Raw genomic sequence first — 16,341 nt, 5'->3', positions numbered from 1 at the left:
TCTCTTTCAAACCACCCATCAGGTAGTTAAAGGCTGCTATCAAATCCCCTCCTAGTCTTCTCTTCTCTAGACTAAATAAGCCCAGTTCCCTCAGCCTTTCCTTATAACTCATCTGCTCCAGCCCCCTCACCATTTTTATTGCCCTCTGCTGGACTCTCTCCAATTTGTCCACATCCTTTCTGTAGTGGGGGGCCCAAAACTGGACACAGTAGACCAGATGTGGCCTCACCAGTGCCAGATAAAGGGGAAGAATCACTTCCCTTGACTTGCTGGCAGGACTCCTACCAGTGCAGCCCAGTGTGCTGCTAGCCTTCTTGGCAACAAGAGCACGTTGTTGGCTTATATTCAGCTTATTGTCCACTGTAACCCCCAGGTCCTTTTGTGCACTTGCTGCCCAGCCAGTCAGCCCCAAGTGTGTACTGGTGCATGGGATTGTTCCATCCTAAGTGCAGGACTTTGCACTTGTCTCTATTGAACATCATGAGATTTCTTTTGGTCCAATCCTTCAATTTGTCTAGGTCTCTCTAAATCATAGCCCTACCCTCCATCATATTCACTACTGCCCCCAGCTTGGTGTTATCTGCACACTTGCTGAGGATGCACTCTATGACATCCTCCATGTCAGTGGTTACCAACCAGTTGATCTTGATCGACTGGTCAATTGTGGAACCTCTGATAGTCAGTCTTAGTCTGTCAGAGGTTCCACGATTGGGAGCAGCAGGATGCATGTGGGTGAGTGGGGTCAGAGCCTGGATGGCTTGTCCAGGAGGGGGAGGTGGGGCGGAGGGCAGGGCAGGAGCAGGGAGTCGCATGATAGATCCTGGGATGCCAAAAAGTGATTTTCACCATAAAAGGGTTGGAGACCACTGCTCGAGGTTACTGATGAAAATATTGAACAAAACTGTCCCCAGGACCAACCCTTGGGGTACTCTACTTGATACCGGCTGTCAACTAGACATTAAGCTATTGATTACTACCCAATGAGCCAGCTAGTTTTCTATCTACTTTACAGGCTGTATTTCCTTAGCTTGCCTGCGAGAATGCTGTGGGAGACCATATCAAAAGCCTTGCTAAAATCAAGGTATATCATATCCACTGCTCTCTCTGCATCCATAGATCCAGTCATTTAATCACTGAAGGCATTCAGATTAGTCAGGCATGACTTGTCTTTGGGGAATTCATGCTGACTGCTACTAATCACCTTCTTCTCCAAGTGCTTAGAAATGGATTCCTTGAGGATCTGCTCCATGATTTTTCCAGGGACTGAAGTGAGGCTGATGGGTCTGTACATCCCTGGATCCTCCTTTTTCCCCTCTCTTAATTATGGGCACTATATTTGCCCTTTTCCAATCATCCGGGACCTCTCCCAATTGTCATGAGTTTTTGGAGATGGTAGCTCTGCAATCACATCAGTCAACTCAGCAGTGGAAGATACCAGGGAGGAGACTTTGCGCACACAATGTCCTGTGCGGGCGGCGGGAGTCAAGAGGCCTAAGAGGAGGAAGCGTCGCGTCATCGTGATTGGTGACTCCATCCTGAGAGGTACGGAGGGCCCCATCTGTCGCCAGGATCCCTCAGCATGTGAGGTCTACTGCCTGCCTGGAGTGAAGATTCAGGATGTGAAGGGGATGCTCCAGTCCATCATCCAGCCCACTGATTATTACCCCATGGTCCTTGTCCATGTGGGTACTAACGATGCGGCCAGGAGAGCCCCTGATTGCCTGATGGAGGACTACCATGCTCTGGGAGGTGTGCTGAGGGAGATGGGCGCACAGGCGGTCTTCTCTTCCATCCTGCCTGTGAGCGGTCGAGGCAGACGCCACGAGATGTGCATAGCGGAGACCAACTGGAGGCTACAGGAATGGTGCTTCGAGGCGGGCTTTGGCTTTCTCAGCCATGACCGGCACATCGTGATGAGAGACATGCTGGGATGGGATGGGCTCCACCTTTCCCCTAAAGGTAAGCGTGTGTTCTCTTCCAGGTTGGTGAACCTCCTTCGGCGGGCTTTAAACTAGGCTCGTCGGGGGAGGGGGAAGATGAGGGCGGAGGAGACAATGAACTACCAGGCCCAGCAACAGCCAGCGAGCCCAGACCAATGGTCAAAAGGGAGAAACAGGTAAGTGATGGGGGACGGGGCATTGCTGAGACTAGGGGGTCAGTGGGCACAACCGTTGGAGGCCTCAAATGCCTCTACACGAATGCTCGAAGTATGGGGAAGAAGCAGGAGGAACTTGCCCTCCTCCTAGCTGTCACCAGCCCTGACATAGTAGGGATCACAGAAACGTGGTGGGACTCATCGCATGACTGGGCGGTGAGTGTCAAGGGCTATAGGCTATACAGGAGGGACAGGATAGGAAGGAAAGGTGGAGGAGTAGCACTCTACATCAAGGAGGAATATACTTCCTCGTTAATTAGCAAGGGGGCAGAGGGGGGGCACTCTGAGGTGCTCTGGGTTAGAGTAAAAGGCAGTCCAGGGGAGAGAGACTTAACGGTGGGAGTCTACTATAGACCTCCCAACCAGGAAGAAGAGCTCGACCAGGAATTCTTAGGTCAGCTCACAGAGGCAGTGAGGGCTAAGGATGTGGTCATCATGGGGGACCTGAACTTCCCAGACATCTGCTGGGAGGAGCAGTCAGCCAAGTCTGATCGCTCACGTCGGTTCTTAGCCAGAGTGCAGGACCTCCATCTAACCCAGGAGGTGCACAGTCCCACCAGGGGAGACGCCATGTTGGACCTGGTGCTGGCCATGGGTGATGACCTGGTGAGGGGGCTGCGGGTGATGGGCCACCTGGGAGACAGTGATCATCGCTTGCTGGAATTCACCATCCAGCGTAAGGTGGCAAAGGGCTGCAGCAAGGCAACAGCCCTAGACTTTAGGAGGGCTGACTTCAACAAGCTAAGGAGGATCGTTGGGGAAGCGCTGAGGACCCAGAGGGGAAGGGAATCAGATGTCGAAGGTGAGTGGTTGCTCCTTAAGGAGACGATCCTCCATGCCCAAAGGGAGGTAATCCCAACAAGGGTCAAAGGGAGCAGGAGGGCACATAAACCCCCATGGCTCACTAAGAGCATCCGGGAATGTCTCCTTGCTAAAAGGGAGGCATACACCCAATGGAGGGATGGGGTCATCACCAAGAAGGACTATGTTACAGTCGCCCGAGGATGTAGGGGGGCAGTCAGGAGGGCCAAGGCAGAGATGGAGATAGGACTAGCTTCCCGGATTAAGGACAATAAGAAGTCCTTCTTCAAATACATAGGGGGTAAAAAGAGGGTCCCGGGTAATGTGGGGCCCCTGCAGGACACGATGGGCAACTTAGTCATCACGCCAGATGACAAAGCTAACATATTTAACGATTTCTTTGCCTCTGTCTTCCTAAGTAGGGACCAGTTCAGCCACCTCCCTGCTGGGCCCCCCTCGGGCCCCGGGAGAGACACGCCTGGGCCAGGGGTTAGCGAGGAGTTAGTTAGGGTACTTCTGGAGAGGCTGGACGTGTTCAAGTCCGCTGGTCCGGACGATCTTCACCCTAGGGTTCTACAGGAACTGGCCGAGGTCATTGCGGGACCCCTGGCGCGGCTCTATGAGCACTCGTGGTGCTCTGGTGAGGTGCCGGAGGACTGGAAGAGGGCCAATGTGGTCCCTATCTTCAAAAAGGGAAAAAAAGAGGACCCGGGAAATTACAGGCCAGTTAGTCTTACCTCAATCCCGGGTAAGCTCTTTGAAAAAATTATCCTGGCACACATCCAGGAGGGCCTTGCAGGGGAATGCATGCTCAGGGGCAACCAACATGGGTTCATCAGTGGCAGGTCTTGTCAGACCAACCTGGTGGCCTTTTACGATCAGGTCACCAAATCATTAGACGCAGGGGTTGCTGTGGATGTAGTCTTTCTGGACTTCCGGAAGGCTTTCGACACTGTCTCTCACCCTGTTCTCATCAAAAAGCTGGGAGACTGTGGTGTCGATGCCCACACGGTCAAATGGGTCGCCAACTGGTTGGAGGGCCGCACCCAGAGGGTGGTAGTGGATGGGTTCTTCTCGACCTGGAAGGACGTGGGCAGTGGGGTTCCGCAGGGCTCGGTCCTCGGGCCCGCACTGTTCAACATCTTCATCAGTGACTTGGATGAGGGGGTAGAAAGCACCCTGTTCAAGTTTGCTGATGACACTAAGATGTGGGGGGATGTGGGTGCACTAGAAGGGTGCAATAGGCTACAAGCTGACCTTGACAGGTTGCAACGGTGGGCGGGTGAGAATAGGATGGGGTTTAACACTGATAAGTGCAAGGTGTTGTACATGGGGAGGAAGAACCGGCACCACACTTACAGGTTGGGGAACTCCCCTCTTGCCAGCACGGAGACGGAAAAGGATCTTGGAGTCGTCATTGACTCCACGATGAACATGGGCCGGCAGTGTGGGGAGGCAGTCAAGAAGGCCAACCGTACCCTGTCATGCATCCACAGATGCATCTCGAGCAGGTCCAGGGAGGTGATCCTCCCCCTCTATGCGGCACTGGTCAGGCCGCAGCTGGAGTACTGCGTCCAGTTCTGGGCGCCACACTTCAAGAGGGACGTGGACGATATGGAAAGAGTCCAGAGGAGGGCCACTCGTATGATCGGGGTCAGCAGGGCAGGCCTTATGAGGAGAGGCTACGGGACCTGAACCTGTTTAGCCTCCACAAGAGAAGGTTAAGGGGGGATCTTGTGGCCTGCTACAAACTGGTCAGGGGGGATCAGCAGGTATTGGGGGAGTCCCTGTTCCCCCGTGCGCTCCCAGGAGTGACCAGGAATAACGGTCACAAGCTGGCGGAGGGTAAGTTTAGATTAGATATTAGGAGGCGCTACTTCACAGTCAGGGCGGCTAGGGCCTGGAACCAGCTTCCAGGGGAAGTGGTGCAGGCTCCTAGCCTGGGGATTTTTAAAAGGAAGTTAGATGAGCACCTTGCCGGGGTCATCTGACCCCGGTGCTCTTTCCTGCCAAGGCAGGGGGTCGGACTAGATGATCTACCTAGGTCCCTTCCGACTCTAGCTACTATGAAACTATGAAACTATGAAACTCCCTCAGCACCCTTGGGTGCATGCTATCTGTTCCCAGGCACTTGTATATGTCCAGCTTTTCTAAATAGTCCCTAACTGGAATTGGTTTGGGCCATATTTTGGGAACTTTACTTTAGGAACCCCTCATTCCATAAGTGGTCCTGTTGACTTCAGCAGACCTGATCAGAGTAAGCTTAGTTTCACCTTGAATAAGGTAGTCAGTATCTGGCACTTTAAGAAAAGGAGTAGTGTTTTATCCCTGTAAGTTGGAATCAAATACTGCTGGACTTTGAAGAGCTCTGGATCCAGATCCAGATTTTTAATATCTATGCATGTGCTTTAATGCACAGTAGCCTATTTTATTGCGCATTAAAGCATCACATAAAACATGTGCAATTATGCTAATGTGCAGTAAAATAGGCTACTGTGCATTATGCATCACTTAAAAATGTGCACTTTTGGTACTGTGCATTGGGGCAGCCTAATGTGCATTTATTTAGTACCCCACATTGGAGGGCATCACAGCACCACAGCACTGGATGCTTTGAAAAGCACCTTGGAGGTGCTTTAGTTCAAAAGTATGCTGCTGCCATTTTCTCTATGTTGACACACATTTCGCAGCTTATACAACTGCAAGTGGTGCAGAGCAGTGTGCGTCAACTCCCATGTGGAGCAGACTTGATTAATTGAGTCTGCTTCAAAGCAGCGGCTCTCTGGTGTGTCTGAGAACTCAAAGGTATGTGTATAAATGCCCAGAGGTACTAACTTTAATGTATATTAGGAAAAGCACATTAATGCATGGGTAGAAGTGCCTAGTTAAAAACAGCCACAGGCAGCACAACTGGTTTTGACTTTGACCCAAGGAAAACATTCAGTTGAATTAGTGCTCTTTGTTTAACCAATATTATAAAAACAAATCAACATCAGACCACTGAAGCATTATATTTCTCAAAATACTTAGTTAAATGTAAATGTAAGAAAACACTTTTAGCCTGGGTTAACCCTTTTACATGCTTTCCTCTAAAAGGAACATAAGATTAGGGTCAATCTTTATTTTGGAATCTTGCCTTCTGAGAAATATTTATGGGCAGTATTGGTCACTTGTACCATCAGCCTGTATAAAAGTTCAAATGCTCTTTCTCTTCACCTGAAACCTTACGACCATGACAGAAGACATCAGTAAATAGTGACATATTCAGAGATAAAAGTTTGGTCAGACGGAAAATTTGAAAAGCTGATTTAGATTTATGAATTCTCTTATGAACAAATGCCTCAAGTCCAAAACACTATTACTCAAGGTTTAACACCATTCTTTATTTAAGATTATTTATAGAACCCAAAGGTATTCACAATGGGTGCCTGTACACATCACAGGTTTAATCCTCGTTAAATTAAATAGGTTTATAAAATTTAAACTACTTTATTTTGGAATGTTGCATCAGTGTTTGCATGCACTAGATTTTTGAATGAATTAAGCCCAGTTCCCAGCCAGCACTGCAGGAGAGTGGGACAGTCCCCCTGGCCGAGGGCTCCGCATCCCATGCCCTGCCACGCAGCTATGGGAGCAGGGAGCTGGCACAAAGAACAAGGGGGGAAAAAAGCAGAAGCAATTGAAGTGCCAGCGGTGTGTGATGATCCCTTGCCACCATGGAGAGGTGCTGGCTATGGGTGCCCTCCCTTGGCTGCTGAAGAGACAAGTGTCAGTAGCAGCAGGGCCCTAGCACTCACCGCAAACCTGCCTCTGACATGGGGTGGGTCATTCTGGCCTGTAGCTGGAAAAGGTTTTTTTATCTCTGGCCTATGTGACCAGGTAGCAAACCCCCAGAGTCTGAGAGCTGTTCATTAAAGCAATATCTAGCCTGGAACTGCAAAATAGCAATCACACAACATGTAGCCATTTGCATGCTAGCTTCAGTTTAGTTAGGTTGAGAAGAACTGTAGTGAAGATATGAATCCACAGGCTTTGTATAGGCTATGTAGCCCTGGACCCTGGATATGGACATGAGCTGCTAGCCTGCGCTCAGGGTTCAAATTATACTTTGACTCTTTGGGTGGTGGGGTCTGCAAAGAATGATGGGCTGCCCATCATAATGCCCTAATAAAATTGGAGACCCCCTAGGTCATGATTTTCAAATCTTACAGGGGGGAATCTCATTTTTTATGGGAGGGAAGGGGCTCAGTCCCCTTGAGCTCTCCCTTAATTCAAACCCTGCTATGCCAACACCGTGAACTAAACCTGGGCCAGTTATATTTTCCTCAGTTGGGCTACCTGTGCTGCCCTCACATATCCAACTGCATTTTACCAGGCTATTTAGTGAATATTTCTGAATTCTTTCAGCCTGCAGAACTGCTAATGTGTCAGAAATATGGTCACAAAGCCTAAGACTGGTTTGTTAATGATTCACAACCAGGAACTGATTTATAAACACACCATCTGTGGAACAGTGAGTCAGCCCATAGGATTTAGGGGTATGACTCCAATTTGGATAATCTTCAGAATAAAACTCTTAATGCTGAAATGTATCCTGTGACAGGCAGAAGTGTGAGGCCAAACAGCAGTATCAGAGCCACAGGTAAGGGGCAAGAACAGGCTGGTGAGAACAACAGGCTCATTCGGATAAGATTGCGGGGTGGGGGAGGGCTTTACATATTCTTGTTGGGTAACACAGAACCCCCAACATTCACCAAGCAGAACAAAGAGGCGTGGCACGAGAATGGACAGCACAAGAGAAACCAATTAGTAGGGTATGAATTTATGAGATACCTAGCAATCTGGCAGGCTGTTGGTATTTTACTAAGTTTGTGGAGGGAAAATACCCAAGAAGCCTTACTAAATGATGTTATTATTGTTGTGTGTGGATTTTGCAATATAGAAGTAAGGCCATTTCTTTTACCCTTAACCTCAATACATGAAGCGGACACAGCACATACTAGATGGGTGAGAAGAGAAGTGCTGTGTAAAGTGTTACTGATAAGATATGAAACTAGCCGAATCCGGTCAACAAAGGAGCCTTGTCAACAGAGGAACCTTGAAAGCAGTACAAGGATTGTTTTCTTTCAAGCAGACTACTTGGCAAGAGTATATAAAACATGCAGTCACGAGAGTTAAACTTCGGTGTTCACGCGCACAATGTTACTTAATTGGATAGAATAGTAATTTAGTTAGTAGATGATTGGGTATTCTTACAAGCATGAGCTAATCATGAACTAATGCTGATGTACTAACAAGGTATAAAATAGTATTATAACTAGTAGGCAGAGTCCCTCCTTGGAGGCACCTTGCTGCAGCGAATAAAGATTCTGTATCTAACTTTGGATACTTGCTCTGTGTGATCATTGCCCCAGCCTAGAGCGAACTGCACGTGGCTTTAAGAGTGTAATTTGTAACACTATGCTGCAGCACTGTTGTCAGATCCCTCACCATAAGAATGAAACATTTGTTTGCTTCCTTGCCCCTTGGTTTTCACAGATGTCTTGATTTTTTAGGCACTCCTGATACTCTGTTGCACCCTCAGCTAGGGCTCTCAAAATTCCCCTATCTTTGAGAGATTGCTTTTCAGGCTAATTTCACTCCCTGCCAAAATAGGGTCAATAGCATCTAATCTGACTGACCTTGTGGTTGGCCAAGAATCCAAGAGATTTTTTAGTGACTTGTGTGGCCCTTGTCCAGATGGTGTGAGAGGGCAGAGAGCTACCAGTTAGATCTCAATTGCAACATATTTATTCTCCTATTCCAATGGTTGTCTTTCATAACCACACCATAACTTATCTGATACACACTAGGTCCTGTGGGCAAATATTTTCCAAACAATCTCATCTTCCTGTAGTTTTTTAGAAATACCAGCTTCCTAGAAAAAGCAGAGAGAAATCTGGAGTGATGCATCATTAAAGCCCACAAAACAATAGATTAGCCCAAGGATGGACAATTATTTTGACCACTTAAGCTTTGGTGAGGCATTGCACACACAAAATCTTTCAGATGATATCATGCTAACAAATTATAGATAAAAATAACTCATATACTGAAAATCAAGTGTATACTGTAACATTTAAATTTTATTTCAAAAAATTATTTTTGTCCTGATTTATATTTTTTTTAATAATGTATATAGAGACAATTGCACAATAGCTCAAAATAAAGTTTTACTCTTGTATATTGTGTGTGTGTGTGGGGGGGAGGGATTGTGAAGGGTAGGGTATATGTGGGGTTGTGTGTGGGGCGTGCATGTAGGTGGGTGTGTGGGGATGGTGTGCACGCGTGTGTGGGGAGGCTGCCCATATGCTTGATCTCAGGAGCCAGCTGAAGGTGCGGGAAGAAAGGGGGGGGCACATAAAGCAGAGCTCACCCAGGGGGTGCAGGTGTAGTCCATGCCCCCGCCTGCAGCTCACAGCTACTCCCATGACACTCCACATGGGACTGAGTCCCACCCTTGTGCCTGCCATCCCTGGCCCTGGCCAATGTGCACAGCTTCCTGGAGGGGCTGCTCCTGGTGTGGCTGCAGCTGTCTGGGTACTGCTTGGCTCCCGCCGCCTCCAGTCGCTCCTCCACTTCCTCCTGCTGCTTTCTTATCACTCCTGGCAGGAGTTGGGGGGGGGGGGAAATCAAGGGGAGGGGAATCTGCAGTCAGGCAGCTCCTGTCCCAGCATGCAGGCCTCCAGCTGCCAGCTGCCTTCTACCCACTTGGCCACCTGCAAATGGCTGCTCGTTGCACCAGGCAACAAAGTGGTTGGAAAGCAGCCAGGAGCCAGAACTGAAGCCATGTGCACTAGGGAAAGCGCCACCTGACTGCAGCTTCCCCCTTGCCCCCACAACCCCACCTGGAGCAGTGCAGCAGGGGCAGGAGGAGGAGGTGTTGGATGCAGGTGTTGCTGAGCAGTACCTGGACAGCTAAGGCCTCATCAGAAGCAGTCCTGCCAGAAAGCTGTGTACATTAGCCAGGGATGGGACAGGTAGGTGTTGGTGGGGCTTGGCTCCACGCGGAGTGCTGTGGGGGCAGCCACAGGCTGGTTCTAATTAATTGGTGGGCACCCACCTGCAGGCCAGATCCAGTCTGGCCTGTGGGCCATATTATGCCCACCCCTGGATTAGCCCCTTCCCCAAACCAAATTTGAAGTCATTCCCATTATTTGGGGGGCCTGACTGGTTTTTTGAGTTGCTGAATTGGCAGCAGTGCCTATGTCAGGGGTGGGCAATTATTTTGGGCAGAGGGCCACTTACTGAGTTTTGGCAAGCCATCAAGGGCCACATGCCAGGTAGCCAGGGGCAGATAAAAATTAATTTTCTAAATATTTTAGGGGCCCCGTGGGCTGGATAGAATGGCCTGGCAGGCCACATCTGGCCCACCCTGGCCTACAACATGTAACAGTCTCTACTGATAAAATATGTTTCAATAACCCTCTTAGATGTAACTAGGCCCAGACAGGATGGTGCTAGGCTGACCAGGAATACAAATATAAAAACCTTCCCCAACCAACAATAGTTAATATAGGCTCATGAGGCACCTTACTGTGAAGTGTTACAAGCTTGAGCTCTGGTGACTATCAAGGGCAGGGGTGATCACAACCAAGGGCTTCTTTTAGAAAGGACTATCATCCAGTGCAGTACTTACAACCAGCTATTGACTGCAAGTTTGTCCCTCCTCCTGCCTCCACTCCTCCAGTGCACTAATGTATAGGGGGAAGGTGGGTCTCACCTCAGCTTTCAGGTCCCTTACAGCCTCAGAGAATGTCACCTGCCCCTTGGATTGCAACTGGGCCATGAACATGAAGCCAATGAGGGAGCTGAGTACAGATCTTTCCAGTTCATACTGGCTCACCCTCCTCAGGCGGCAGTAGCTGCTCTTAGTACCAGCTACAGGTTTTCAGTTGATTTCCAAAACAGTTCTAAGAGGAGTGGGCTGGATCCTCCCCTGGCCTAAGCCAGAGGAGCTCCATTAACTTCCATGGGGACCCTGAGCAGCTTAAAGCAATGAGCTGCTACCAGTCTTGCTTAAGAGCCAAAGTTCTGTAGCAATTCCCAGCCCTTGTGGCTCAGTACAGAGAGGGCTTTGTAACATACAATCACCGGTGGCCTAAGAATACGCAACTAGTGCATATTTTTTTCAAGTTCCATGCAGGTGATTGTACTTCTCCTTTTAATATTTTTTTTTTTATAGTTGCAATTTCTTTTGTGTCAGTACCCACTGAATTGTTGGGGCCAGAGGTTATTGTTATGCAATCCTTCTCTAGTGACATGGCCTCTGCTCCCTGTTTGGTAAGTGCATGTTGAAAGCTAATCTATAGTACACACAAATCCGCCTCCCTCCCTGGCTGCACAGAAGGAAACTTCACTTAGACTATGATCATGCATGAGAGAGAGAGAATGTCTGTTCAGTCCTTGCTATTGTCTTGAGTCCCATTTTCTTTGGTGATCCTAGTCCTCCCCCTCCCCCATAAGGGCCAACACATCTGGAAAAGGAGCATAAAATTTTGGGAAACACAGAAAATCCTTTCTAGGTATCAAGTTTGTATAGATATCTTTGTATAGATTTTTCAGTAAGTGTGTGATGAAGGAGCCTACTCATGGCTGGTCACCGTACTGGCCACCCCTCCATCTACAGCAGTCTGTCCAGTCTCGTCTGCCATGACTTGTTGGGATATAAATGATGTAATAAACAGGAGGCTGCCCATTTAATGCCCTGATGCCATGGAGTATACATACAGCTCCCACCTTCCCTTACCGTGTCTCATGCCTCACAGAGAGCATTCAAAATTGTAGTAGCTCCAGCCAAAAGCTGGGCCAAACTCTGCCCTTGCTGGGCCTTTCACAGGCTACACATACACCCTGCCCCCTCTCACAGGGCCTCATTCACTCTGCCCCCTCTCACAGGGCCTCATTCACACCATTCTTCATTGGGTCACTCTCAACCTTCCCTGTTCATTTGAGTGGCCTTTGGGCCTTCAGGCTTGCCTACTTACACTCTGGGAGATCTGCCTACAGCCATTCAGGTGCCCCACGCATCCTACTCTATGGGTCCTTATGCCTAACACTAGGCTGACTTTTGCCACTAGACCCTCTCTGGGCACTTGACTCTTCCTAATGCTCTTTTGAGGCTGGCCCATGTGCAGTCCTTTAGATCCACCTCAGCTAACCTGACTCTACACACCTCAAGGTAGTACTTCATAGATTTCGTAGACATTAGGGATGGAAGGAACCTCAGAAGATTGAATCCAGCCCCACGCCCAAAGGGCAGGAAGTCAGCTGGGGTCATAGGATCCCAGCAAGATAAGCATCCAATTTACTCTTGAAGGTGTTCAGTGTAGGTGCTTGAACCACCTCTGATGGCAGGCCATTTCAGACCTTGGGAGCTCGGACAGTAAAGAAATTCTTCCTTATGTCCAGCCTGAAATGGTCTTTTTAGTAGTTTATAACCATTCATCCTCGTCATCCCTTTGGGCGCTCTGGTGAACAAATGTTCCCCCAGGTACTGGTAGTCACCCTTGATAAACTTATAGGTGGCCATCAGATCACTCCTGAGCCTGCGTTTTTCTAGGCTAAAGAGCCCCATGGCTCTCAGCCTGTCATCATAAGGTCTGTTTTCCTGACCTCTGATCATGTGCGTAGTTCTTCTCTGGACTCTCTCGAGCTTCTCCGCATCCTTTTTGAATTGTGGAGCCCAAAACTGGACGCAGTACTCCAGCTGCAGCCTCACCAAGGCCAAGTACAAGGGGAGAATGACATCCCGGGATTTACTTGAGAAGCATCTATGGATGCAAGCCAGCATTTTGGTCGCTTTACTAGCCGTAGCATCTCATTGCAGGCTCATGTTCATCTTGTGGTCAATGATGACCCCCAAGTCTCTTTCTTCCATAGTACTAACCAGCGTAGCACTGCCGAGCCTATAAGGATGCTGCACGTTTTTCCTCCCAAGGTGGAGAACCTTGCATTTTTCAGTGTTAAACACCATCATGTTCTCATCCACCCATTTGCTGAGCCTGTCCAGGTCAGCCTGGATCGCCCTCCTGTCTTCAGGTGTGGATGCTTTGCCCCAAAGTTGGGTGTCATCAGAGAACCTGGCCAGTCCACTTCTGACTCCAATGTCCAACATCTTCATTAATGATGTGAACAATATGGGTCCAAGGACAGAACCTTGAGGGACCCCACTGGTCACAAGGTACCATGATGAGTGACTTCTGTCAATTACCACCCTCTGGGTCTGACCACAGAGCCAATTTCCTAGGCAGCAGATTGTGGTGGACCCAAGGCCACAATTGGCCAGTTTCGTCAAGAGGTGATCATGGGATACCAGATTGAAGGCTTTTTTGAAGTCAAGATATATGACAACAATCTCTTCTCCCTTGTCCAGGTGATAGGTCACCTGGTCATAGAAGGAAATGAGATTGGTCAAGCAAGGCATACCCACAACAAACCCGTGCTGGCTGTCCCTCAGGATGCTGGCGTTGGCCAGTCCATTAAGGATGACCTCTTTGATAAACTTTTCTAAGATCTTCCCCAGGATAGAAGTCAGGCTGAGAGGCCTATAGTTAGCCGGATCCACTTTCCTCCCTTTCTTGAAGACAGGCACCACATTGTCCTTCTTCCAGTCTTCGGGCACTACACCAGAGTGTCAGGAGTTTTCAAAGATCTGTGCCAGGGGCTGGGCTATGATGCTCACCAGCTCCTTGAGTACCCTGGGGTGTAGATTGTCAGGGCCAGCTGACTTGAAGGTATCCAACCTCTCAAGGTGTTCCTTTACGAGGTCAGCATTGATGGAGGGCAGGGGAATCTCCCTCACCTGGACCTCCCTGTCCTGTAGCAGGTATGGGCGTCCCAAGGGACTGATGAAAGACCAACACAAAGTACCCATTTAATAGGTTGGCTTTTTCCTGGGCGTCAGTTGTTAATTGTCCCATCTGGTTCAGCAGGGGTCCAGTGTTGCCCTTGCTTTTTTTCCAGCTCCCCATATATCTGAAAAAGGACTTTTTATTGTCCTTGATGCTCGAAGCTAATTGGAGTTCAGTTGCAGCCTTGGCTTTCCTGGTTTGCTCCCTGCAGGACCAGACCAGTGCAGAATATTCCTCCTTGGAGGTGAATCCCATCCTTCATCCTTTGTAGGCCTTTCTTTTTAGCCTCAGGAGGTCTGCTAGATCCCTGGAGAGCCAGGGGGGCTGCTGTGCCCTCCTGCTACCTTTCCTCCGAGATGGAATCGAATTAACTTGTGCATTGAGGATCACTCCCTTGAAGAGCAACTGCTCTTCCTGAACTCCCCTTCCCTTGGGGTCATGATCCCTTAGGCCCTCACTGACAAGCCTTCTGAGCTTGTCAAAGTTGGCTTTCCTGAAGTCAAGGACTTCTCTGTTGCTGACAGACTTGCCAGCTTTACGGCAGAAGGTGAAGGTGATCAGCTCGTGGTCGCTGTCAGCCAGCTTCCCATTGATCACTAGGTCACTAATTAGGTCATCCCCAGTAGCCAGTACCTGGTCGAGCAGCGCTTTACCTCTCATTGGCCTGTAGACTTCTTGAGTCAGGTAGAGGTCATCCATGCATGATAGGAAGCTTTGCGACCGCTCAGATTTTGCTGAGTGATCATCCTACGATATGTTTGGGTAGTTGAGGTCACCCATGACAACCATGGTCCTGGAGCATGCAGCCTCAGCCAGTTTCTGGGTGAACTCCTGGTTCAGCTCTTGACTTTGGGTGGGAGGTCTGTAGTAGACTCCCACCGTTGTGTCCCCTGTGCTGTGTTCCCCATGGATTTTAACCCAGAGGTTCTCTGGTTTCCCACCCTGGTCACCAACATCAACTTACAGGGACACATAGCTTTCCTTAACATAGAGAGCTACACCCCTGCCCCTTTTATCTACTCAATCTCTCCTTTACAGGGTATAGCTATCTATACTCGTAGTCCAGTCATGGGTGGAGTCCACCAGCTCTCCGTTATCCCTATGACATCGTAATTATTTGTGTTAACCAGGAGGATGAGTTCCTCCTGCTTATTTCCCAAGCTCCTGGCATTTGTGTACAGGCAGGCAAGTGTCCTCTTGGGGGCTCTTGCCTTGCCCACAGATTGTACCAGGGCTGGGGCAGGGGTGGGTTCCCTTAAGTGCCTTGGCCTGCTGGTTTTGCAAGGGTTGCTCAGTGGGCCAGCAGTGACAGTAGTCTCTCTGTCCCCCAGCGGGCTTTGTTGAAAGCCTAGTGGAGCAGGTCAGCCAATCTGGCTGAGAAGAGCCTCCTCCCCAGTGGAGAGAGTTGGAGGCCATCTCTTCCCCGCAGTTCACTGCCTCTCTCACCAAAGAGTGGGCTGTGGTCATGGAAGCCAAAGCCTTCCTGATGACACCAGCACTGGAGTCTTTGGTTAAATACCTGGATCCTCCTCTCCCTCAGCCCATAGCCCAAGACTGGAAGGATTGAAGAGAACACCACCTGTCCCTCCAGACCCTTTAGACCCCCTCCCAAATCCCTTTAGACTATCCCAAATCCCTGTAGCATCTCATGACCCAGCTGGGAGCACTCTGAGCCAAGTCATTGGTGCCCACATGAATAAGGAGCATGGGATAGTGGTCTGTGGGCTGGAGGAGCTCAGGGATCTTCTCCACAATGTCTCGGATGTGGGCCCCTGGGAAGCAGCAGACTTCCTGGGCTAAGGGATCAGGGCGGCAGATTACCCTCTCAGAATAGAGTCTCCCATGACAAACACTTTGCATTTTGTCTTGGGGAGAGCGGGGGCGGTAGCTGCAGTTGAGGCTGTGTTGCCTGTGGGAACTGGCAACTCAGCAGGCTCTGCTGGGGCTGCAAGAGGTTCGTACCTTTTGCTAAGCTCCGGCTGGGCAGGGGCCTTGATGCAGCTGGCCTTAGGGCCCTTGACCACCTTTGTCCATCCCCTTGACTGGACAGAATAGGAGGTCCCCAAGTCCTCCCTTGTCCTGGAGGGACCCATGTAGTCTACCCTCCGTCTCCCAGGGGAGAAGGGCCTGGTAGTAGGAGTCTGTCTCTTGCTCACCGTCCCTGATGGCATGCAGTGTCTGGACTGTGGCCTGGAGCACCTCCAGCTGGTGCACCAGAGACCCTAAAAGGGAGCAGACCCCATAAGGGGAGGTGGCCATGCTCCCAGGCCCAAGAGCCTGAAAAAGGGACAGGCAGCCCCCACAGCCGAGAGCCAGGGGTTCTGTCTGTGTGGAGCCCGGAACCATGGGCACCATCTGGGTGGCTGTCTCTGAGGAGCCGGGGGGGGGGGGCTGCAGACCCCGAGGGAACCCGAGGAGTGTGGCACATGCCCATCCGAGGCATGCTGCTGGTAGGTGGGCTGGGCCTGAGTCTGCCTACCTTAGGGGGCTTGT

This window comes from Crocodylus siamensis, chromosome 2 (assembly GCF_052110815.1).
Source record: "Crocodylus siamensis isolate JL-2025a chromosome 2, ASM5211081v1, whole genome shotgun sequence".
Classification (NCBI taxonomy): domain Eukaryota; kingdom Metazoa; phylum Chordata; order Crocodylia; family Crocodylidae; genus Crocodylus; species Crocodylus siamensis.
The sequence above is the reverse complement of the archived record's forward strand: the minus strand, read 5'-3'. Positions refer to the sequence as shown.